The 26,127-nt window shown below is 38.9% G+C and overlaps 1 pseudogene; it reads left to right on the top strand.

Moving 5' to 3' along the window:
* LOC145066736 (putative DUF21 domain-containing protein At3g13070, chloroplastic) overlaps positions 1 to 25,857 on the top strand; it is a 65,359-nt pseudogene extending 39,502 nt beyond the window's left edge.
* The last annotated feature ends 270 nt before the right edge of the window (positions 25,858 to 26,127 follow it).

Here is a 26,127-nt window from a genome sequence, read left to right as displayed (position 1 = left end):
ACTTAAAGTACTTAGTCTAACTCATCGTTTATGTGAATATATCACAAAATAAAGTAACATAGGAAAATGATATGATAGTCTTCTACCAAGACCTAAACGTTTTGTAACTAAAATGATAGTTTTTCCTTTCTATCGACTAGTACTAAGAATACTTAGTCTAACTCATCGTTTATGTGAATATCTCACAAAATAAAGTAAAATAGGAAAATGATATGATAGTTTTCTACCAAGACCCTAATGTTCTGTTATGACTATGTAGTCTTCTACCAAGACCCGAATGTTTTGTTATGACTAAGTAGTCTTCTACCAAGACCCGAATGTTTTGTAATGACTAGGTAGTCTTCTACCAAGACCCGAATGTTTTGTAAGTAATATGATAACTTTTCCTTTCTATTGACTAGTACTAGAGTACTTAGTCTAACTCCTCGTTTATGTGAAAGTATCACAAAATAAAGTAAACAGGAAAAATATAATCATGTAAGTGTTATTATCTTGGGTTACCAGGACAAACACGACATCGCCGAAGCGAAAGATAGACCCTATGGACATTCGAAGAGTGTCCCCTCAGCCTCTGTAGCGGCAGCAGGGTGGAGGGAGTGTTAGTCCCGATATCGATCTCTTAATACAGATCGCTAACCTAATGATCCTCCGAAGATTCACATCTCATCCACTGTTGCAACAGTGGACAGAGGGATGGTTAGTCCCGTCACTGACTACTAAATAAGTGACAACCTTAGACATCCGTAGACGTTCATCGACCACTGGTGCTAATCAGTGGGGTTCGGAATGGTAAGTCCCGCCGAATTATCCCATTGAACTGGGATAGGAAAGATAATTTACACAATAAGTACTAATAAATCACCCTCGTAGTTCTAAGTACAAGTATCCAGGTAAGTAAATACAGAATAGTGCACCTAAGTAACAGTGTTCCTGTATGGTATTGATGTAAGTGTGTTCATGTAACAGGTAATTATATGTAAACATATTCATGTATCATGTAATCCTAAGTAAGTGTACTCATGTATCATGTAAGGTATTGATATAGACTCATGAATGAACTGACTCTTGTGTGATTCTTTGTAATAGGAATAAATGTTTATTTCTTCTAACTATCCCTATGATAATTAACTGGAAAGTAATTGATTGTTCTAGTAGATTTATGCACCCTTGCTACCCAAGAGTATTGGAAACTAAATGAAGGGTGAAAACTATAATCTCTAACATATAAATGAACATATGCGCATAAGTATAGTTTGATTCAAGAAGGTAAAATAATGGTTTTGCAAGATATCTAGGAGGTTTGAACAATAATTAAGAGTGACTTGATGTTATTTTAATAAACATTTCAAAACTAATACTTTTGTTATCAAAGTATTTTAAGATAGAAGACCATTTCATGTGACACCTTTTGAAATATGTGAAATCTACTGAGTGAAAACACAGTTATAAAATACATAAGATTGATTTAATAACATATTGTTTTCTACTTGTATTCCCCCCCCCCCCATTAAAGCATTTAAAATCATTTAAAACATTGATTAAGGGGTATGAACTCACATGTTGTTGGTAGTTTAGATGAACTAGACGGCGTAGGATTGTTAGGCGTCAAGTGAGGACTTGTACACACACTACGATCCTAATGAACATATAATCACCCATATATGCACTCAATTAGTCTCAAATCACTAATTGATAAAGTTAAGACATCCTATACATAATAAACACTTTATATAAGTGTTTTAAGCCCTAAGGATTGCATCTAAGCTATTGTGGGACAAGGCACATGGATTTTACGGTTGTAAACTCTTGAGTTTATGGCCGTAAAATCCAAGACTCAATGTCTTTGGTTGTTTTAAGGTGTTAAATAATCCCTAGAATTATTCCAACTTAGTGGTTAAGTCCTTGGAAGGGTTTAAGGTCTAGAAACACTCCCTAGAGGAGTTTACGGCCCCAAGGCCATTTCCTTTGGAGTTTACGGCTGTAAACTCCCTTGGAATGGTGTTTTTGTTGTTTTCAAGTCTCTTGTATATGAAGGATAGGTTCTAGACTTTTACCTAAAGCATATGAAGGCATTTGGCACTCTTTGGTGCCCTTTTAATGAGTTTATGGCCCAAGAACCATGTCTTGGCCGTAAACTCACTTCGGAAGGTGATTTTGATGTGTTTAAAGCCCTTGATTTATTGGGAACAAGTCTAGTTAAAAGCCTAAGGCCTTAGGTGCCTTGAAAGCACCATTTAGAGTATGATTTTGGAGTTTACGGCCTAAGAAACTCTTGGGCCGTGAACTCCCAAACTTGGGTGGTTCTTGCTTGATTTCATGTCCCTAACACACATATAAATGAGTCTAAGGCAGTAGCATAACACAAGGGTCGGTCTACGCTTTGTTTCGGGAGTTTACCGCCCAAGAACACATTGGGGAGTAAACTCCTAAATCTAGTGATTTAGCCTTCTAAATCATGTTATGAACACATTTAAAGCTATATAATACTACTAGAGAGGGGTACTCACGATTTGGGATAAAAACCCGAAGATCCATGAGAGAGAAAATGGCTTTTCTCTAGTTGGAAATGCGAATAATGAATGAATTTGGTTCAGAATTCTATTTATAGTCCTGAGATATTTTTGGCAGAAAATATTTTTATTCCTGAAATGATTTCTCATATAACAGAGTGTTGGAATAACAATGTTGCACAAAACCCTAGTGCAACCATTCTCCTGATATCTCCTTAGGTGTAAATCCTGAAAAACTGCCAAACTTATACCCTAAGTCTGGAATTTCACTAAAACTGTTCTAAGCTCAATTGTCTTGATATGGTTCGTTCTGAACGGAAATTTCGGGTTGTCACATCATCCCCCTGTTAAAGGGAATTTTGTCCCGAAATTAGAATTTAGACAAGTAAGTATGTACGAATGATCGAGTCGTTATGTGAACTTCCTAATCGATTGGTTCTCGCACTCCTAAGTGAAATCGGGTTCTCGGTTAGTATCCCAACGAACCTTCACTAACGGGCGACAACGTTGCTTCGTCCGCTTGACCTCTCAGTAGAGGGTCACTACGGTTCTAATATGAAGGCAAGGATCTCATAAATCTCGATCTCGTCGAGAGGGATTACGAAAGTCCTAATGGAAGGATACGGTTTCAAGTTCGAGACGCGAAGGGGAAAATGTACGTCACTGAGTTCGCGGAGTAGGTCTAGTTTGTGAAACGTAGGACCGATTCTGATAAGAATATCGGAGGTCCTAACTATATTGGATTTTAGCTTTCCATGCTTTACGAAGCGTATTAAGCCGTTCCCATAGTGAGGTTTCCTAAAGAATTTGGTCTCTCACTTGGAATTCCAAAGGTTCTTTCTCTCGCTTACTTCCCAGTCAAGGGCCATCCCTTGCTGGGTTAAAGTCGAAAGGGTTTCTGAAATTTGTGGGGAGTTCCGAATGGACTATGATAGTAGGTCTGTAAGACCTAAAATTTGGCGAATTTTCCGTCGATGACTATGGTGCCGACAAATTCCCAACGGTTTTGGATAATTCGACAGAGTACTCAAGAATTTCCACAACACTAAAAGTGTGTCTCAGGAAATTTGACTCTAAATTCCAAAACTCTTGTTCAGAGAACTTTGCGGAAAGTATCTCCGAGGGTAATGTTTCTATGGGTTCTTTCTTACGACGAGGGTAGATAAGTAAGTCATTACATGGAGAAATGACGAACTGATCCCAGTAAGAAAGGCGTACTCCACTCATTCAGCTCATGAATACTATGGGCGTATTGGTCCTATCCGAGGGGTATCACTTCGGACTTGAAGTGTCCGCATCGAGTTCGGAGGGTAGCCTTTAGGACATACTTCCCTAACACTCGAACTGGTGATATTCGGATCTTAGGTCCATTTCTGAAGAAATTCTTTCCCTGTGTTTGCCCAATCAATTAATCTATGCGAGGCAGAGACAAAAATTTCTAAAGGAAATCTTAATGAAGTCTCCAGTCGTCGAGGTACATAAAATGCACTCCGTCGACTTCTGGTAAGAATAAAACCGGAGCTCTCAAGGGTGAGAAGCCTGGTCTTCTAATTCTTTTGTTGAGTAGTTCGCTGTGTTGTCCGGGCTATTCTTGTATCTCCCGTGGGTGTTTAGACCGTAAGGCGATATGGTTATAAGAGTCATATTGGGTTCTAAGTTTGTTCCTATGCCAATGCAATTACTCGTACTCCTGGACAGTCTCCGTCCTGATTCATATTAGAATTCATACGTGATTCAATGATCACAATTTCGTGTATACGAGTCGTATATAATTAAGACTGAAAAGGTAGTCGAATGACTGATTCTTCCTTAATCTCACATCTCATCGAGAGAAAAGAAGTTAAAGTGGAATCATCAATTCTAAACCTGTAGAACATTGATTATATATCACTCTCATGTATACATTCTTCAGTGATAGATCAACCGTATAAATCCTGGAATTGAACTTGACGTACTGCACGAGTAATACTGTGGGGATTCCTTCGGAAAGGAAAAGAACTATAAGGTACTCCTTGTATGAGTACTTCGGTGTTCTGATATAATGGCTTTGCTAAAAGACGATTTCTGAGGAGAGATGCACGTATGGAGCTGGTATTGCGAGGATCAAATTTACTCGAGTCGTATGATAAAGTCGGAAACATATGGAAACTAAAGACATTAGATTTGAACATAAGGCGTTACAGACAAAACACAACAGTGCAACCATTACAGAGTTACGTACTTAGGATTTACTACTAGACTATTGCTGCGAACAAGGTATATTACAAAAGACAAGTATACGCAGCACGAGCATCCCTAAACGGACGGGATCCTGCAAAAGATAAGACTCTGGTTGCACTAGTTTTGGGATGGTTCATAAGTCTGTTACAACGAAACGCCTAAATCACATTAACGGGGGTCCGGAGTAGACTCTCCTACGGTGGTGGTCGGTAGCATACTGCCGTGTGTGCCAGCATTTGCTGCCTCTGGACAGTTCCTTTTGTAATGACCTACTTTGCCGCAACCGTAGCAAACTTGGTTCCCACTGGTGTTTGGCACATGAGCGTCCTGAGCTGTTGGCGTCCTGCAGAAACGGGTTGTATGCCCCTTCCTGTTGCAGTGTGAGCACTGCATCTCCTTACAAGGTCCATGGTGGTGAAAACTGCATTTAATGCATTTTGGGAGACTTCCAGCATAAAGTTTGGCTGGTTTAGGGACAATTGGGATGTCCGAAGGGATGGTAGTTGGAGGTGCTGATGTAGTAGCTGTGAAGGTTGTTACTGGTGGTTGTTTCCTGTTCGCCCTTCGAAGCGACTTGTCCTTAGAGTTAGTCCAAGACTTTCGTTTGATACTCTTGGTCTTAGGACTCGGGGTATCGTGGTAGTTTGTTGCTTGCTGGGGTATTGGATTGTTACTTGGATGGGAATAGTTGTTAACAATCCTGCTAACACTTGCGTTGTTAGCGTTCATATGGTTCAGAATGGCTGACACGACAGCCGAGACTGCAGCTTGAAAGGTAGCTGCATCAATCTGAAGAGTTGGTGATTGGTTGATGGGCTGATCGTCTTTCTTGGACGACATGATTCTGTTACACGAAAGGAAACAAATTTGTGAGCGAAAATGGTTGAACCTAGACGTAGTTCGATCGCTCATGAAAAGAATAGAAGTATGTTCTCTAAAGTTCGACCTACATCCCTATGATGCAGTCCTAGTATGGAATGGAAGTATGTTCAGGAAAGTTCGACCTACATCCCTATGATGCAGTCCTAGAAAAGATCGGAAGTAAGTTCATACAATGGTCTCAAGATGTTTGTCGTTCTAGCCGAGGTATCAATGGTTGGCGAATAACGTGATCCAACCATTAGAAGAGACTCGGAGATGTCGCCAGAGTCAAATTGCTATAGTCCAATGACTTGACTAGAGCATGTTTCAAATAGACTCTAATGAAAGTATGATAAGAGTATTCGAATAAAGAACGACACAGAAGTTAGTCGACTGTCAATATCTTTGATATTCATGACGTACAGGTTCGGGAAAATGACCTTGTAAAAGGTCTTACATCATATCTAGAGGGGATAGTTCCTGACAGTATAAAGACCTAACTAATGTACTTACAGTACAAGATAGTTTTATAGAAAATACCACATCGGGCATAGACAGGAACACGATTCCTCTCTAACAAGGAATATAAAGTAACGCATCTACTACTGGCGACGTTCATCACTCTGGTGAACTCTCAGTTCAGCCATTTGGCGTTCCACATCAAGTAGGTGTCTTTCGTACATTCTCTGGCGTACCCGAAGTTCCATGACTTCGGCTCATGATTCAGCCAGTGCTTGCAGCAGGGTTTCATGGTCTCTCTCAGACCTCTCATGAGCATGTTCAAGGCGACTGGTGCAAAGCATATGCATTCCTCCATTTGTATTGACTTCTGCGATACGTTGTAGAGCCGTCCTGCCCTGAATTTCGTTTCGGGCAACTCTTCGGATCAGAATTGGCATGATTCTGTCTTTTGAGCCCCCATTGCTCAGGTCATAGAAGCTTCGGTCACCATTAAATGGCATGGGCTGATCTTGTCCTTGACTCCATGTTCCCAAACATTCCACCCACTCAGGCGTCGAGCCATGAAAAGCCGGACGAGGGTTAGGAATCTAAAAGGGAGCTGCCTGAGGTAGGTTCTCAACCTCGGGTTCGGAGATGGCATCGTCTGAAAGGTCTTCAGCATGGTGATCATTCAGAGGGATTGGATGATCATTATCTGGTTCTTCTCCAAACCATCCAGCAATAACTGCGTTCGGAAGGAACAGGTTGTCGTGGGGATGGAATCCAGCCATGTTATCTACGCGAGAATTTGGGGTAAGAAAATAATTATTAGATGAACTATCTAGATAATTATTTAGGAAATCTTCATTAGTTCCATCGCTATTTGTAAAGTGCATACCAGTTATATGTAATCAACACAGGATAGGCCTTCGAATAAGTGACCTCAACTCCAAATTCACAAGGAATAAGGGTAAAGCAAAAATTTCACCGATTCTAAGTCTATAACATCCTAGTTACATATAACTTTAGCGTATCCACTTATCAATTATCAACTTAGGAATGAAGATTCCATTTTAGTTCTCAAGTATAAAGTACTTATAGTAACACAAAACACCCCTATGGTATTTTAGATTTAGGTTCTGTTATAATGTTCTCATTGTGGTGATGTTGGTAAGTTTTTAGACTTGTTGCCATATCACAACCATTCTTGGGCATGTGCTAATCACTCTTTGGAACAGCATAGTTGATTAGGCTATGCCACTCCCAAGACTGACCATACATCCCCGAGCTTACCTGTGATATTCAACAATCGTAATACTTTTGTTCTTGTCATTGTGACACTGATTTTAGTATGAATGCAGGCACGTATACTTTGTTAAATATTTTATTATTTAAAAGTACATTCTCTTAGATAGAGTGTTTTAATCCCTATGTATTTATAGTTAGTATATCTTTTATGGGTTGATATACTTAATTCACTATAAACAATGCTCTGATACCAATCTGTCACACCCCAAAACCACGAACGGCGGAAACGTTCAGGGGTGGAGGACGTCATGTACAGTATCACAACAGTGTAATATAATAAACAAGCAACAACATCATCCATTGCATTATAAGTAGAGTTTTAATACATGTGTGTTCTTTCATAATGTACGACAATAAAATGAATAATCAAAATAAGGCGAGTCTTGTCTGTGCTCCATCTTCTCCGGTAACATGGCCATCGCACCTGTCTAACTGATGACCTGAGAATACAAGTTATTTTGAAAGCGAGTATCAGCTTTAAAGCTGGTGAATTCATAAGTATTTATGTGTTATTGTCCTGTTTTGGAATGTTGTTAAGAATGTCGTATAAATCCTTAAATAGAACAGTTGATATAAGTATGAAATGTGGTCTTCTACCAAGACCCGAATGTTTTGTTATGACCAGTAAAATGATAGGTTTTCCTTTCTATTGACTAGTACTAAGAGTACTTAGTCTAACTCATCGTTTATGTGAATATATCACAAAATAAAGTAACATAGGAAAATGATATGATAGTCTTCTACCAAGACCTAAACGTTTTGTAAGTAAAATGATAGTTTTCCTTTCTATCGACTAGTACTTAGAGTACTTAGTCTAACTCATCGTTTATGTGAATATATCACAAAATAAAGTAACATAGGAAAATGATATGATAGTCTTCTACCAAGACCTAAACGTTTTGTAAGTAAAATGATAGTTTTTCCTTTCTATCGACTAGTACTAAGAATACTTAGTCTAACTCATCGTTTATGTGAATATCTCACAAAATAAAGTAAAATAGGAAAATGATATGATAGTTTTCTACAAGGACCCTAATGTTCTGTTATGGCTATGTAGTCTTCTACCAAGACCCGAATGTTTTGTTATGACTAAGTAGTCTTCTACCAAGACCCGAATGTTTTGTAATGACTAGGTAGTCTTCTACCAAGACCCGAATGTTTTGTAAGTAATATGATAACTTTTCCTTTCTATTGACTAGTACTAGAGTACTTAGTCTAACTCCTCGTTTATGTGAAAGTATCACAAAATAAAGTAAACAGGAAAAATATAATCATGTAAGTGTTATTATCTTGGGTTACCAGGACAAACACGACATCGCCGAAGCGAAAGATAGACCCTATGGACATCCGAAGAGTGTCCCCTCATCCTCTGTAGCGGCAGCAGGGTGGAGGGAGTGTTAGTCCCGATATCGATCTCTTAATACAGATCGCTAACCTAATGATCCTCCGAAGATTCACATCTCATCCACTGTTGCAACAGTGGACAGAGGGATGGTTAGTCCCGTCACTGACTACTAAATAAGTGACAACCTTAGACATCCGTAGACGTTCATCGACCACTGGTGCTAATCAGTGGGGTTCGGAATGGTAAGTCCCGCCGAATTATCCCATTGAACTGGGATAGGAAAGATAATTTACACAATAAGTACTAATAAATCACCCTCGTAGTTCTAAGTACAAGTATCCAGGTAAGTAAATACAGAATAGTGCACCTAAGTAACAGTGTTCCTGTATGGTATTGATGTAAGTGTGTTCATGTAACAGGTAATTATATGTAAACATATTCATGTATCATGTAATCCTAAGTAAGTGTACTCATGTATCATGTAAGGTATTGATATAGACTCATGAATGAACTGACTCTTGTGTGATTCTTTGTAATAGGAATAAATGTTTATTTCTTCTAACTATCCCTATGATAATTAACTGGAAAGTAATTGATTGTTCTAGTAGATTTATGCACCCTTGCTACCCAAGAGTATTGGAAACTAAATGAAGGGTGAAAACTATAATCTCTAACATATAAATGAACATATGCGCATAAGTATAGTTTGATTCAAGAAGGTAAAATAATGGTTTTGCAAGATATCTAGGAGGTTTGAACAATAATTAAGAGTGACTTGATGTTATTTTAATAAACATTTCAAAACTAATACTTTTGTTATCAAAGTATTTTAAGATAGAAGACCATTTCATGTGACACCTTTTGAAATATGTGAAATCTACTGAGTGAAAACATAGTTATAAAATACATAAGATTGATTTAATAACATATTGTTTTCTACTTGTATTCCCCCCCCCCCCCCATTAAAGCATTTAAAATCATTTAAAACATTGATTAAGGGGTATGAACTCACATGTTGTTGGTAGTTTAGATGAACTAGACGGCGTAGGATTGTTAGGCGTCAAGTGAGGACTTGTACACACACTACGATCCTAATGAACATATAATCACCCATATATGCACTCAATTAGTCTCAAATCACTAATTGATAAAGTTAAGACATCCTATACATAATAAACACTTTATATAAGTGTTTTAAGCCCTAAGGATTGCATCTAAGCTATTGTGGGACAAGGCACATGGATTTTACGGTTGTAAACTCTTGAGTTTATGGCCGTAAACTCCAAGACTCAATGTGTTTGGTTGTTTTAAGGTGTTAAATAATCCCTAGAATTATTCCAACTTAGTGGTTAAGTCCTTGGAAGGGTTTAAGGTCTAGAAACACTCCCTAGAGGAGTTTACGGCCCCAAGGCTATTTCCTTTGGAGTTTACGGCTGTAAACTCCCTTGGAATGGTGTTTTTGTTGTTTTCAAGTCTCTTGTATATGAAGGATAGGTTCTAGACTTTTACCTAAAGCATATGAAGGCATTTGGCACTCTTTGGTGCCCTTTTAATGAGTTTATGGCCCAAGAACCATGTCTTGGCCGTAAACTCACTTCGGAAGGTGATTTTGATGTGTTTAAAGCCCTTGATTTATTGGGAACAAGTCTAGTTAAAAGCCTAAGGCCTTAGGTGCCTTGAAAGCACCATTTAGAGTATGATTTTGGAGTTTACGGCCTAAGAAACTCTTGGGCCGTGAACTCCCAAACTTGGGTGGTTCTTGCTTGATTTCATGTCCCTAACACACATATAAATGAGTCTAAGGCAGTAGCATAACACAAGGGTCGGTCTAGGCTTTGTTTCGGGAGTTTACCGCCCAAGAACACATTGGGGAGTAAACTCCTAAATCTAGTGATTTAGCCTTCTAAATCATGTTATGAACACATTTAAAGCTATATAATACTACTAGAGAGGGGTACTCACGATTTGGGATAAAAACCCGAAGATCCATGAGAGAGAAAATGGCTTTTCTCTAGTTGGAAATGCGAATAATGAATGAATTTGGTTCAGAATTTTATTTATAGTCCTGAGATATTTTTGGCAGAAAATATTTTTATTCCTGAAATGATTTCTCATATAACAGAGTGTTGGAATAACAATGTTGCACAAAACCCTAGTGCAACCATTCTCCTGATATCTCCTTAGGTGTAAATCCTGAAAAACTGCCAAACTTATACCCTAAGTCTGGAATTTCACTAAAACTGTTCTAAGCTCAATTGTCTTGATATGGTTCGTTCTGAACAGAAATTTCGGGTTGTCACATCATCCCCCTGTTAAAGGGAATTTTGTCCCGAAATTAGAATTTAGACAAGTAAGTATGTACGAATGATCGAGTCGTTATGTGAACTTCCTAATCGATTGGTTCTCGCACTCCTAAGTGAAATCGGGTTCTCGGTTAGTATCCCAACGAACCTTCACTAACGGGCGACGACGTTGCTTCGTCCGCTTGACCTCTCAGTAGAGGGTCACTACGGTTCTAATACGAAGGCAAGGATCTCATAAATCTCGATCTCGTCGAGAGGGATTACGAAAGTCCTAATGGAAGGATACGGTTTCAAGTTCGAGACGCGAAGGGGAAAATGTACGTCACTGAGTTCGCGGAGTAGGTCTAGTTTGTGAAACGTAGGACCGATTCTGATAAGAATATCGGAGGTCCTAACTATATTGGATTTTAGTTTTCCATGCTTTACGAAGCGTATTAAGCCGTTCCCATAGTGAGGTTTCCTAAAGAATTTGGTCTCTCACTTGGAATTCCAAAGGTTCTTTCTCTCGCTTACTTCCCAGTCAAGGGCCATCCCTTGCTGGGTCAAAGTCGAAAGGGTTTCTGAAATTTGTGGGGAGTTCCGAATGGACTATGATAGTAGGTCTGTAAGACCTAAAATTTGGCGAATTTTCCGTCGATGACTATGGTGCCGAAAAATTCCCAACGGTTTTGGATAATTCGACAGAGTACTCAAGAATTTCCACAACACTAAAAGTGTGTCTCAGGAAATTTGACTCTAAATTCCAAAACTCTTGTTCAGAGAACTTTGCGGAAAGTATCTCCGAGGGTAATGTTTCTATGGGTTCTTTCTTACGACGAGGGTAGATAAGTAAGTCATTACATGGAGAAATGACGAACTGATCCCAGTAAGAAAGGCGTACTCCACTCATTCAGCTCATGAATACTATGGGCGTATTGGTCCTATCCGAGGGGTATCACTTCGGACTCGAAGTGTCCGCATCGAGTTCGGAGGGTAGCCTTTAGGACATACTTCCCTAACACTCGAACTGGTGATATTCGGATCTTAGGTCCATTTCTGAAGAAATTCTTTCCCTGTGTTTGCCCAATCAATTCGTCTATGCGAGGCAGAGACAACAATTTCTAAAGGAAATCTTAATGAAGTCTCCGGTCGTCGAGGTACATAAAATGCACTCCGTCGACTTCTGGTAAGAATAAGACCGGAGCTCTCAAGGGTGAGAAGCCTGGTCTTCTAATTCTTTTGTTGAGTAGTTCGCTGTGTTGTCCGGGCTATTCTTGTATCTCCCGTGGGTGTTTAGACCGTAAGGCGATATGGTTATAAGAGTCATATTGGGTTCTAAGTTTGTTCCTATGCCAATGCAATTACTCGTACTCCTGGACAGTCTCCGTCCTGAAGTTCATATTAGAATTCATACGTGATTCAATGATCACAATTTCGTGTATACGAGTCGTATATAATTAAGACTGAAAAGGTAGTCGAATGACTGATTCTTCCTTAATCTCACATCTCATCGAGAGAAAAGAAGTTAAAGTGGAATCATCAATTCTAAACCTGTAGAACATTGATTATATATCACTCTCATGTATACATTCTTCAGTGATAGATCAACCGTATAAATCCTGGAATTGAACTTGACGTACTGCACGAGTAATACTGTGGGGATTCCTTCGGAAAGGAAAAGAACTATAAGGTACTCCTTGTATGAGTACTTCGGTGTTCTGATATAATGGCTTTGCTAAAAGACGATTTCTGAGGAGAGATGCACGTATGGAGCTGGTATTGCGAGGATCAAATTTACTCGAGTCGTATGATAAAGTCGGAAACATATGGAAACTAAAGACATTAGATTTGAACATAAGGCGTTACAGACAAAACACAACAGTGCAACCATTACAGAGTTACGTACTTAGGATTTACTACTAGACTATTGCTGCGAACAAGGTATATTACAAAAGACAAGTATACGCAGCACGAGCATCCCTAAACGGACGGGATCCTGCAAAAGATAAGACTCTGGTTGCACTAGTTTTGGGATGGTTCATAAGTCTGTTACAACGAAATGCCTAAATCACATTAACGGGGGTCCGGAGTAGACTCTCCTACGGCGGTGGTCGGTAGCATACTGCCGTGTGTGCCAGCATTTGCTGCCTCTGGACAGTTCCTTTTGTAATGACCTACTTTGCCACAACCGTAGCAAACTTGGTTCCCACTGGTGTTTGGCACATGAGCGTCCTGAGCTGTTGGCGTCCTGCAGAAACGGGTTGTATGCCCCTTCCTGTTGCAGTGTGAGCACTGCATCTCCTTACAAGGTCCATGGTGGTGAAAACTGCATTTAATGCATTTTGGGAGACTTCCAGCATAAAGTTGGCTGGTTTAGGGACAATTGGGATTTCCGAAGGGATGGTAGTTGGAGGTGCTGATGTAATAGCTGTGAAGGTTGTTACTGGTGGTTGTTTCCTGTTCGCCCTTCGAAGCGACTTGTCCTTAGAGTTAGTCCAAGACTTTCGTTTGATACTCTTGGTCTTAGGACTCGGGGTATCGTGGTAGTTTGTTGCTTGCTGGGGTATTGGATTGTTACTTGGATGGGAATAGTTGTTAACAATCCTGCTAACACTTGCGTTGTTAGCGTTCATATGGTTCAGAATGGCTGACACGACAGCCGAGACTGCAGCTTGAAAGGTAGCTGCATCAATCTGAAGAGTTGGTGATTGGTTGATGGGCTGATCGTCTTTCTTGGACGACATGATTCTGTTACACGAAAGGAAACAAATTTGTGAGCGAAAATGGTTGAACCTAGACGTAGTTCGATCGCTCATGAAAAGAATAGAAGTATGTTCTCTAAAGTTCGACCTACATCCCTATGATGCAGTCCTAGTATGGAATGGAAGTATGTTCAGGAAAGTTCGACCTACATCCCTATGATGCAGTCCTAGAAAAGATCGGAAGTAAGTTCATACAATGGTCTCAAGATGTTTGTCGTTCTAGCCGAGGTATCAATGGTTGGCGAATAACGTGATCCAACCATTAGAAGAGACTCGGAGATGTCGCCAGAGTCAAATTGCTATAGTCCAATGACTTGACTAGAGCATGTTTCAAATAGACTCTAATGAAAGTATGATAAGAGTATTCGAATAAAGAACGACACAGAAGTTAGTCGACTGTCAATATCTTTGATATTCATGACGTACAGGTTCGGGAAAATGACCTTGTAAAAGGTCTTACATCATATCTAGAGGGGATAGTTCCTGACAGTATAAAGACCTAACTAATGTACTTACAGTACAAGATAGTTTTATAGAAAATACCACATCGGGCATAGACAGGAACACGATTCCTCTCTAACAAGGAATATAAAGTAACGCATCTACTACTGGCGACGTTCATCACTCTGGTGAACTCTCAGTTCAGCCATTTGGCGTTCCACATCAAGTAGGTGTCTTTCGTACATTCTCTGGCGTACCCGAAGTTCCATGACTTCGGCTCATGATTCAGCCAGTGCTTGCAGCAGGGTTTCATGGTCTCTCTCAGACCTCTCATGAGCATGTTCAAGGCGACTGGTGCAAAGCATATGCATTCCTCCATTTGTATTGACTTCTGCGATACGTTGTAGAGCCGTCCTGCCCTGAATTTCGTTTCGGGCAACTCTTCGGATCAGAATTGGCATGATTCTGTCTTTTGAGCCCCCATTGCTCAGGTCATAGAAGCTTCGGTCACCATTAAATGGCATGGGCTGATCTTGTCCTTGACTCCATGTTCCCAAACATTCCACCCACTCAGGCGTCGAGCCATGAAAAGCCGGACGAGGGTTAGGAATCTAAAAGGGAGCTGCCTGAGGTAGGTTCTCAACCTCGGGTTCGGAGATGGCATCGTCTGAAAGGTCTTCAGCATGGTGATCATTCAGAGGGATTGGATGATCATTATCTGGTTCTTCTCCAAACCATCCAGCAATAACTGCGTTCGGAAGGAACAGGTTGTCGTGGGGATGGAATCCAGCCATGTTATCTACGCGAGAATTTGGGGTAAGAAAATAATTATTAGATGAACTATCTAGATAATTATTTAGGAAATCTTCATTAGTTCCATCGCTATTTGTAAAGTGCATACCAGTTATATGTAATCAACACAGGATAGGCCTTCGAATAAGTGACCTCAACTCCAAATTCACAAGGAATAAGGGTAAAGCAAAAATTTCACCGATTCTAAGTCTATAACATCCTAGTTACATATAACTTTAGCGTATCCACTTATCAATTATCAACTTAGGAATGAAGATTCCATTTTAGTTCTCAAGTATAAAGTACTTATAGTAACACAAAACACCCCTATGGTATTTTAGATTTAGGTTCTGTTATAATGTTCTCATTGTGGTGATGTTGGTAAGTTTTTAGACTTGTTGCCATATCACAACCATTCTTGGGCATGTGCTAATCACTCTTTGGAACAGCATAGTTGATTAGGCTATGCCACTCCCAAGACTGACCATACATCCCCGAGCTTACCTGTGATATTCAACAATCGTAATACTTTTGTTCTTGTCATTGTGACACTGATTTTAGTATGAATGCAGGCACGTATACTTTGTTAAATATTTTATTATTTAAAAGTACATTCTCTTAGATAGAGTGTTTTAATCCCTATGTATTTATAGTTAGTATATCTTTTATGGGTTGATATACTTAATTCACTATAAACAATGCTCTGATACCAATCTGTCACACCCCAAAACCACGAACGGCGGAAACGTTCAGGGGTGGAGGACGTCATGTACAGTATCACAACAGTGTAATATAATAAACAAGCAACAACATCATCCATTGCATTATAAGTAGAGTTTTAATACATGTGTGTTCTTTCATAATGTACGACAATAAAATGAATAATCAAAATAAGGCGAGTCTTGTCTGTGCTCCATCTTCTCCGGTAACATGGCCATCGCACCTGTCTAACTGATGACCTGAGAATACAAGTTATTTTGAAAGCGAGTATCAGCTTTAAAGCTGGTGAATTCATAAGTATTTATGTGTTATTGTCCTGTTTTGGAATGTTGTTAAGAATGTCGTATAAATCCTTAAATAGAACAGTTGATATAAGTATGAAATGTGGTCTTCTACCAAGACCCGAATGTTTTGTTATGACCAGTAAAATGATAGGTTTTCCTTTCTATTGACTAGTACTAAGAGTACTTAGTCTAACTCATCGTTTATGTGAATATATCACAAAATAAAGTAACATAGGAAAATGATATGATAGTCTTCTACCAAGACCTAAACGTTTTGTAAGTAAAATGATAGTTTTCCTTTCTATCGACTAGTACTTAGAGTACTTAGTCTAACTCATCGTTTATGTGAATATATCACAAAATAAAGTAACATAGGAAAATGATATGATAGTCTTCTACCAAGACCTAAACGTTTTGTAAGTAAAATGATAGTTTTTCCTTTCTATCGACTAGTACTAAGAATACTTAGTCTAACTCATCGTTTATGTGAATATCTCACAAAATAAAGTAAAATAGGAAAATGATATGATAGTTTTCTACAAGGACCCTAATGTTCTGTTATGGCTATGTAGTCTTCTACCAAGACCCGAATGTTTTGTTATGACTAAGTAGTCTTCTACCAAGACCCGAATGTTTTGTAATGACTAGGTAGTCTTCTACCAAGACCCGAATGTTTTGTAAGTAATATGATAACTTTTCCTTTCTATTGACTAGTACTAGAGTACTTAGTCTAACTCCTCGTTTATGTGAAAGTATCACAAAATAAAGTAAACAGGAAAAATATAATCATGTAAGTGTTATTATCTTGGGTTACCAGGACAAACACGACATCGCCGAAGCGAAAGATAGACCCTATGGACATCCGAAGAGTGTCCCCTCATCCTCTGTAGCGGCAGCAGGGTGGAGGGAGTGTTAGTCCCGATATCGATCTCTTAATACAGATCGCTAACCTAATGATCCTCCGAAGATTCACATCTCATCCACTGTTGCAACAGTGGACAGAGGGATGGTTAGTCCCGTCACTGACTACTAAATAAGTGACAACCTTAGACATCCGTAGACGTTCATCGACCACTGGTGCTAATCAGTGGGGTTCGGAATGGTAAGTCCCGGCGAATTATCCCATTGAACTGGGATAGGAAAGATAATTTACACAATAAGTACTAATAAATCACCCTCGTAGTTCTAAGTACAAGTATCCAGGTAAGTAAATACAGAATAGTGCACCTAAGTAACAGTGTTCCTGTATGGTATTGATGTAAGTGTGTTCATGTAACAGGTAATTATATGTAAACATATTCATGTATCATGTAATCCTAAGTAAGTGTACTCATGTATCATGTAAGGTATTGATATAGACTCATGAATGAACTGACTCTTGTGTGATTCTTTGTAATAGGAATAAATGTTTGTTTCTTCTAACTATCCCTATGATAATTAACTGGAAAGTAATTGATTGTTCTAGTAGATTTATGCACCCTTGCTACCCAAGAGTATTGGAAACTAAATGAAGGGTGAAAACTATAATCTCTAACATATAAATGAACATATGCGCATAAGTATAGTTTGATTCAAGAAGGTAAAATAATGGTTTTGCAAGATATCTAGGAGGTTTGAACAATAATTAAGAGTGACTTGATGTTATTTTAATAAACATTTCAAAACTAATACTTTTGTTATCAAAGTATTTTAAGATAGAAAACCATTTCATGTGACACCTTTTGAAATATGTGAAATCTACTGAGTGAAAACACAGTTATAAAATACATAAGATTGATTTAATAACATACTGTTTTCTACTTGTATTCGCCCCCATTAAAGCATTTAAAATCATTTAAAACATTGATTAAGGGGTATGAACTCACCTGTTGTTGGTAGTTTAGATGAACTAGACGGTGTAGGATTGTTGGCATCAAGTGAGGACTTGTACACACACTACGATCCTAATGAACATATAATCACCCATATATGCACTCAATTAGTCTCAAATCACTAATTGATAAAGTTAAGACATCCTAGACATAATAAACACTTTATATAAGTGTTTTAAGCCCTAAGGATTGCATCTAAGCTATTGTGGGACAAGGCACTTGTGTTTAGGGTTCCAAAGGACCCCATATATGAGTTTACTCCTCATATACCAACACACATGGAGTTTACGGTTGTAAACTCTTGAGTATACGGCCGTAAAATCCAAGACTCAATGTCTTTGGTTGTTTTAAGGTGTTAAATAATCCCTAGAATTATTCCAACTTGGTGGTTAAGTCCTTGGAAGGGTTTAAGGTCTAGAAACACTCCCTAGAGGAGTTTACGGCCCCAAGGCCATTTCCTTTGGAGTTTACGGCCGTAAACTCCCTTGGAATGGTGTTTTTGTTGTTTTCAAGTCTCTTGTATATGAAGGATAGTTTCTAGACTTTTACCTAAAGCATATGAAGGCATTTGGCACTCTTTGGTGCCCTTTTAATGAATTTACGGCCCAAGAACCATGTCTTGGCCGTAAACTCACTTTGGAAGGTGATTTTGATGTGTTTAAAGCCCTTGATTTATTTGGTACAAGTCTAGGTAAAAGCCTAAGGCCTTAGGTGCCTTGAAAGCACCATTTAGAGTATGATTTTGGAGTTTACGGCCTAAGAAACTCTTGGGCCGTGAACTCCCAAACTTGGGTGGTTCTTGCTTGATTTCATGTCCCTAACACACATATAAATGAGTCTAAGGCAGTAGCATAACACAAGGGTCGGTCTAGTCTTTGTTTCGGTAGTTTACCGCCCAAGAACACCTTGGGGAGTAAACTCCTAAATCTAGTGATTTAGCCTTCTAAATCATGTTATGAGCACATTTATAGCTATATAATACTACTAGAGAGGGGTACTCACGATTTGGGATAAAAAACCGAAGATCCGTGAGAGAGAAAATGGCTTTTCTCTAGTTGGAAATGCGAATAATGAATGAATTTGGTTCAGAATTCTATTTATAGTCCTGAGATATTTTTGGCAGAAAATATTTTTATTCCTGAAATGATTTCTCATATAACAGAGTGTTGGAATAACAGTGTTGCATAAAACCCTAGTGCAACCATTCTCTTGAAATCTCTTTAAGTGTAAATCCTGAAAAACTGCCAAACTTATACCCGAAGTCTGGAATTTCACTGAAACTGTTCTAAGCTCTATTGTCTTGATATGGTTCGTTCAGAATGGAAATTTTGGGTTGTCACAGATATGCTGAGAGCATGTACCCTAGAATTCCAAGGTAACTGGGATGAACACTTACCTTTAGTCGAATTCTCCTATAATAATAGTTTCCACTCAAGCATTAAGATGGCACCTTATCACGCTTTGTATGGGGAAAAGTGTCGAACGCCATCATGTTGGCTGGAAGCTGGGGAAAAGCAGTTTATGGGACCTGAAATAGTCCATGAGACTGCTGAAAAGTTGAAAGTGATAAGGGAAAACATGTTAGCTGCTCAAGATCGACAAAAGAGTTATGCTGACAAGAAAAGACAACCGATATCCTTCGATGTTAGAAATTCGGTTTTACTTAAAGTCTCGCCATGGAAGGGACTTATAAGATTTGGTAAGAGAGGGAAGTTGAGTCCAAGGTTTATTGGACCATTTAAAGTTCTTCAGAGAATCGGGACTCAAGCTTACAAGCTAGAGTTACCGGAAGAACTAGAGGGTATTCATAACACCTTTCATGTGTGTTATTTGAGAAAGTTCACAGGAGATGTGCCCGACATAATTCCGATTTTTGAGTTAAGGTTGGATGAAAACAAGAGGTTAATCGAGGAACCTGAGGCAATCATTGACCGTAAGACTATGAAGTTACGACGCAAGATGGTCGATTTAGTGCTTGTGCACTGGAAACATACGAATGGACCAAATCTCACTTGGGAAATGGAGAGTGACATGATGAGTCGCTACCCGCAGTTGTTTGGTGATATGTGATTCCGGGGACAGAATCATCCTAAGGGGGAGAGAATTGTAACACTCGTGTTTCTAGCCTAGGCATTTATATTGAGTTGATAGTCTAGGTTAACCTTTGTAACTCATTTTGAAGAAATGAAAAGGAATTATGTGAATATTATGTGAATTATGTGTTTTATGCTTAATTATTAGGGCTTAATTAATTAAAAATAAAAATAAGCGCCAAAAATTAAAGTGTGAGATAAGCCCTATATCTTTACATAAAGTTGTAGTGGTCGAAACAAGGATTTCGGGGATATAAAGAATACCAAAATCCGAGTTATAACGAAGAAGTTATGACCTGTTGAAGTTTCGCGACAAAACCAGCACGGTGCTGAATGTCGTAAAAAGTGAGTTTTCGATAAACTACTTTTTAGCCTTAGTAATCTAAACGAAAGTCGTAGTATTCGTTAAACCAAGAACTTCGATAAAAAGAACGCCCAAATCTGACTTCGTATGAGGAATTTATGATTTTTCGAAGTTTCAGCGTAGCAGTAGACAGCTAAAAACTCGAATTTTAGATCGAGCAATTTTTAGCCGACACAACCTAAACAAGAATTAAGGTCTCGTCATTAGGAGCACAACGGTAAAAAGTCTGACGAAAACGGACATCGGATGAAGAAGTTATGAATTTTTAACGGATTTTCTGTCCCGGACTGTTAAAAATAATAATATAAAATTTAAAGTCAAAATTAGCCGACGAAGTCTAAACGGAAGTTGTAGATCGTAATTTTAGCTACGCGTTCATATAAAGAACGTCAAAAACGGAGCTCGTATGCAAAAGTTATGGATTTTAGAAGTTTTGGCGCGAAAACCGAGAAATTTCGCATAGTCACACTTTGCCACGTCACCCTCGCTTAGAATGTGACACGTGTCCTGCTGAGTCACTAGGCTGCTGAGTCACCGAAACTGCTGAGTCATGCGAAGTCACGTGTCCTCTTCTGATTCGACCGAGGAGGAGGCCCAATCCGAAGCAGCCAGCTCCCCAGCCGAAGCTTCGCCCTGCTGCCGCGTGTGTCCGAGCCTCGCTTAGCCTAGCTCCGAGCCTCGCTTTACCTAGCTCCGAGCCTCGCAGGTGCACCAGTAGACTCCGGTCCACTGAGAAGCCGCCAGCGAGCCCTCGCAGGTGCGAGCCATGTGCGAGCCTTTGCCTGCGAGCCTTCTCAGCCGTTGGATCAGAAGCTTCTCAGCCGTCCGATCATAAGCTTCACCCTATAAATAGAAGGCTGCGAGCCTTCTCGGATATTTCTAAGAAATTGCCACTTTTAACCCCTAAACCCATATTTTCTTCATCTTAACATCCCGCAAAGCCCCGATATCGATTGTAAAGCCCGGAATACCCCACGAAGTGCCCGAGAAGCTCGGAAAATTTATCTTTTCGATTTCGAAGCCCGACTTTTGCAGAGCCTGGTTTCTCAACAAAACTTCTGGTTTTATTAGAAACGATCGTTTTAGGAAACGAATTGCTGCCCGATTTTCACCAAAATAAGTGAGTGTGTAGTTACTTTCAATTTACACATAGATATGAAGTATTTACCTTGAAATACGTGTTATGTGTAAATATGCTAATTGTTTATTCGAGGTGACTCTTGAATTGATGTTTTATACAAGTTTTAAACTGTATATGCTTTTTATCTACAAAATATGTTGGGTAGAACATGGGTAGATGAAATAGTTGATGCGTGTTAAAATGGTGAGAGGCCTCGATGTTGTTGTTGTTGTTGTTGTAGTCATCTAGCGGAGTATAGATGACGACCACGAACTTTCTAGATAGTCCAGTGGAACACTAGCAGGTTCGCAACTTGTAGGTGTTGATGAATTAAATGTTCAGTGGCGTACTCCATCCCCCTCATGGTTGCCTTAAGGACATGTATGGCTGAGGAAACCCCTTAGCAGTAGTGTCCATCCCGATGATAATCCTTAGGCTAGGTCCCTTGTGATAGGTGTTTAGGGATGTAAAGTGAGGACAACGGGAATGGGTAATCAGGGTTATTGTTGATTGGTGAATTTAAAAAGGATATTATTATTGTGGGTTGAAAACCCTATATGCTCACCAGGCTCCCAAGCCTGACCCACTCAATTTTATGATTACAGGTAGTGGACCCCGAGCATAGTCGAAGAACGACGAGAGATTTTTGGATTATAGGCCAGTAGTTGTAAATAATTGTTGAAAGGCTAATAATGTCTTGTTTATGCTTTTGATCTGTATCGGAACATGACATCCCGAGGTTTTGATATATATATGGAAAACATATACCTTCTTAATGAAGGGTTTTGATAAACTTTTATTATATTTTGTTTGGGGACCAATTCCGCAACATCTTTTAAAAAGATTTCTCTGATTTTATTTTAAAAAGCATAAATTAAATCGGTCTTTTCTGGCCTAGAAATATGGGGATGTCACATGTTAAACCGAGAACTTTCATAAAAAAACGCCAAAATCTGACTTCGTATGAGGAAGTTATGATTTTTCTAAGTTTCAGTAAGCAGTGTACAACTAAAAACTCGAAATAAAGATCGAGTGGTTTTTAGCCGACACAACCTAAACGAGAATTTAAGGTCTCGTCATTAGTAGTACAACGGTAAAAATATAGGCAAAAACGGACGTCGTATGAAGAAGTTACGAAATTATAATGGATTCACGTCCCGTTCTGTTTAAAATAATAATATTAAAAATAAATTCAAAATTAGCCGACGAAGTCTAAACGAAAGTCGTAGAGTATAATTTTACCTACACGTGCATATAAAGAACGTCAAAAACGGAGATCGTATGCAAAAGTTATGAATTTTACAAGTTTTGGCAAAAAATTAAAGAAAAATAACAAAAACCGGGAATATTCGCATGAACAGTAACTGCCACGTCACCCTCGCATGCGAGCCTCCACGTGGCTTCTTCTGATTGGACCGCAACCTCGCGTGTCACCTCCTGATTCGACCAAGTCCGAGGTCCACTTAGAACCTGACAGCCTCGCATGAGACACACTGGAGACACCCCTCGCACGCCCCTCGCACGCTCCTCGGACACCCCCTTCGCACGTGTCGTCTTTCCGTTGGACCAAGGGTTGGTCCAATCCGAGCCAGCCAACGGCGATCCTCCGGTCCGAAGAACTGCCCTCGCCTCGCCATCTGTCAAACGCGTGTCACCCTCGCATAGGTTCGGGTCCGAGCCTTCGGGCATGCGAGGGCTTCCGAATAATTTCACTTTTTTACCCTAAATTTCACCCTCTTTCACATTTTCCACTCCCTTAGGCTCATATACAACCCCTAAAGCCCCGGTATCAAGACTCGAGCCCGAAGTAAGCCGTGAAGCCCCGAAATTCTCGAGTATTCATCCTCTCTCCTGTCAAAACTCTGCTCGATTTGAGCCGGTTTCTCGACAAATAAACTCCTTTTCGTGAAACGAAACTCTGTCCGAATTACCACCTATCAAGTGAGTTCATACCCCAGCATTTTCATAATTTCCACTGTTTTAAGGGGGGAAATACAAGTATAACACAACAACTTTGTGTTATAAATAAATGATTTCAAATCATGATAAAATGATTTTAAAGCATCAAAAATACTTCAAATATTGAACTCTTTTATAAACATATATTTTTTTTCCCAAATATACATATTTGTATATATAATTTAATATAAATAAGATTTAAAAGGCTTAGGACTAATAATTCATTCTAGGTCCTTTTCCTTGTTTGGATGTGGACTTATAGTACCGGTTATTTGCCGAAGGTCGTTCAAATTTTACTTATATATAAAATTGTATATGTATATAAAAATAAAAGTTATTTCATCAATTTAATTACCCTTTGTAACATGTTGAGCAAAGGATTACATGCAAAAATAGTTATTTACCAATTCATAAAGTACATATAAATTATAATATGTATAATTTATGATACATAGAGCAATAATTCATATGAATACACTGTTTTACATGCAACAAGGGTTTTAATTCAAAACAAATCAAGGGTTTACACTTATCAAATACATGTTCGGGATACTAAGTCAAGAACATACTGTCAATCATTTATTTCAGAATGATTGGGTTTTCATAACTAATATACATGTAACGTTTATATGCTTTTTATGAGACATTCAATTCAGGTTGTTTAATTCATTTTAGACAACCAAGGTAAAGCCCTGGAATTATAACCAGAATCTCCAGTCCGGGGATCGAAACAAGTTGTGTGTAGATCTATATCGGGATTGACAACCCCGCACTCAGGCTGCTAGCTACAGTCAGGCATACACGCCAATGAGTGGCAATTGTTATCAACAGTTTAAGCGCTCATCAGACGTTCTTTTCAGGCGTTCATGTCTTAGTATGGTTATAATAACTCATTAAAAAGATATTAACAACACGTTAGTGTATAAACAACTAAACGTAAGTATATCTTCAAAGTACCAGTTTACAAAATGCAAAGTACAATGGTACACTATAGTTTTCAATAACAGCTGGTGAAGCCAGGCACACTCTCAAATACAAGTTTTACAAATACATTAGTTTACAAATAGGACGGTTTTATGGGAATAAAACTACTTTTCACATACCACAAAAAATATGGGATTTTCTAGAAGTGTTTTCATATTCAAAATACAAAGACACCCATTCAAACATAAAGACTTATGTACTCACCCAACTTATTATTGATACTCTCTTTTCAAATTACTTGTATTATGAGTCTTATCTTCTTCTTTTGTATAACTATTTTGGTTTCAATATACAATGATTGAACACATGTAAATATTATACTTTTAAATACAATGGTTGTTTGTGCTTTGATTACTATGATACATGTGTTGTGATACTACAAATGAAGTCCTCCATCCCTGGACATTTCCGCCGTCTGGTTTGGGGGTGTGACAGATTGGTATCAGAGCATTGTTTATAGTGAACTCAGTATATCAATCCATAAAAGATATACAAACTATAAATACATTGGGGCTGAGAGCTCTGACTACAAGTATACTTTTAAGAATTCTAAGTATTTTTACAAGAAGTATACTAACCCTCATACCTACAAGTACATAGTCATAAGAACTTAAAAGTATTTGGATGTTGAACATTACAGTTAAACCCGGGCAGTTATGTAATCATATCTAGAATTAATATAGCCTGATCAACTATATTGATTTCAGACATGACCAACATGTGTTTGGGAGTGATAGTAGTGTTGTGACATGTCTAAAACTTACCAACTACCGAAGAAACTCTAAGAACAGAACATAAAATACTATAAGAATATTATAAACATTGATATGCTTTATTTTTATTTTCAGGCATTTCTCATAAACTTATTCTCGTACAGACACAATGGCAGGACATCATCTACCAAGGGACCCTTATTTTCCAAATCATGGCAATCAAGGATGGATAGTGGAAGATCCGAAGGAAGATACGGAGGAGGATCCAGAAGAAGACTCATATGAAGAACCATTTGAGGACATCGAATCAAGCGGTACAGATACAAAGCCACAAGTCTGCAACCCGGGGATACATCCCCCTACACAAGAGGAAGCAATACCCATACCCGAGTGGGGCCAATACATAAACCATTGGAGTCGACAAGACGGCCAATGCCCTCCCTACGGAATGGCACGGGGTTTTTATAACGTCTCAAAAGGAGGAACAACCAACAGAGCTCTTCCAATTATAGTGAATCAAATTGCCCGACAATTTGATCAATCAAGGATGTCAATCAATCGTATCCTAGAAGTGAATGCGGCTGCACAGGCTAACGTTGCCGATATTCTTCGTCTTGACGAGATGCAAGATGATACCCAACACCATACTGAAGCCCTTCAAAGGCAACTTAATGTTGCCGAATCAGAGATCATAGGACTGAGGGAGCATCAAGCTGCCCAAGAAAGGCGCTGGAAATCGCAAGATGAAGCGGAACCCAGTAACCGTCGTAGCAACCGCCGCAAGTAGTGTTACACTACTTTCTAGTTTAATATACTGAATGTATAGACTACTTTCAGGATATGCATAAATCAAGTATCAATAAAATAATGACCACTTTACTTCAACAAGAGTTATTACAATTTACATAAACATTCCATTCCAAAGTTTTGGGATTTTCGATATGTTCCAGTGTTATTTTTCATACTTTTCAAATACGACCGCGAAAATTTTTATTTTCGGTAGGCCGGTTTGATGTCGATACTTTTGCAATATTGTGGTTTATTAAAGACTTACTTT

Source organism: Lactuca serriola, chromosome 8 (genome assembly GCF_051521515.1).
Source record: "Lactuca serriola cultivar US96UC23 chromosome 8, Lser_US96UC23_V15, whole genome shotgun sequence".
Classification (NCBI taxonomy): Eukaryota; Viridiplantae; Streptophyta; class Magnoliopsida; order Asterales; family Asteraceae; genus Lactuca; species Lactuca serriola.
Note: the sequence above shows the minus strand (reverse complement) of the source record. Positions and strands in the feature narration are given on the sequence as shown.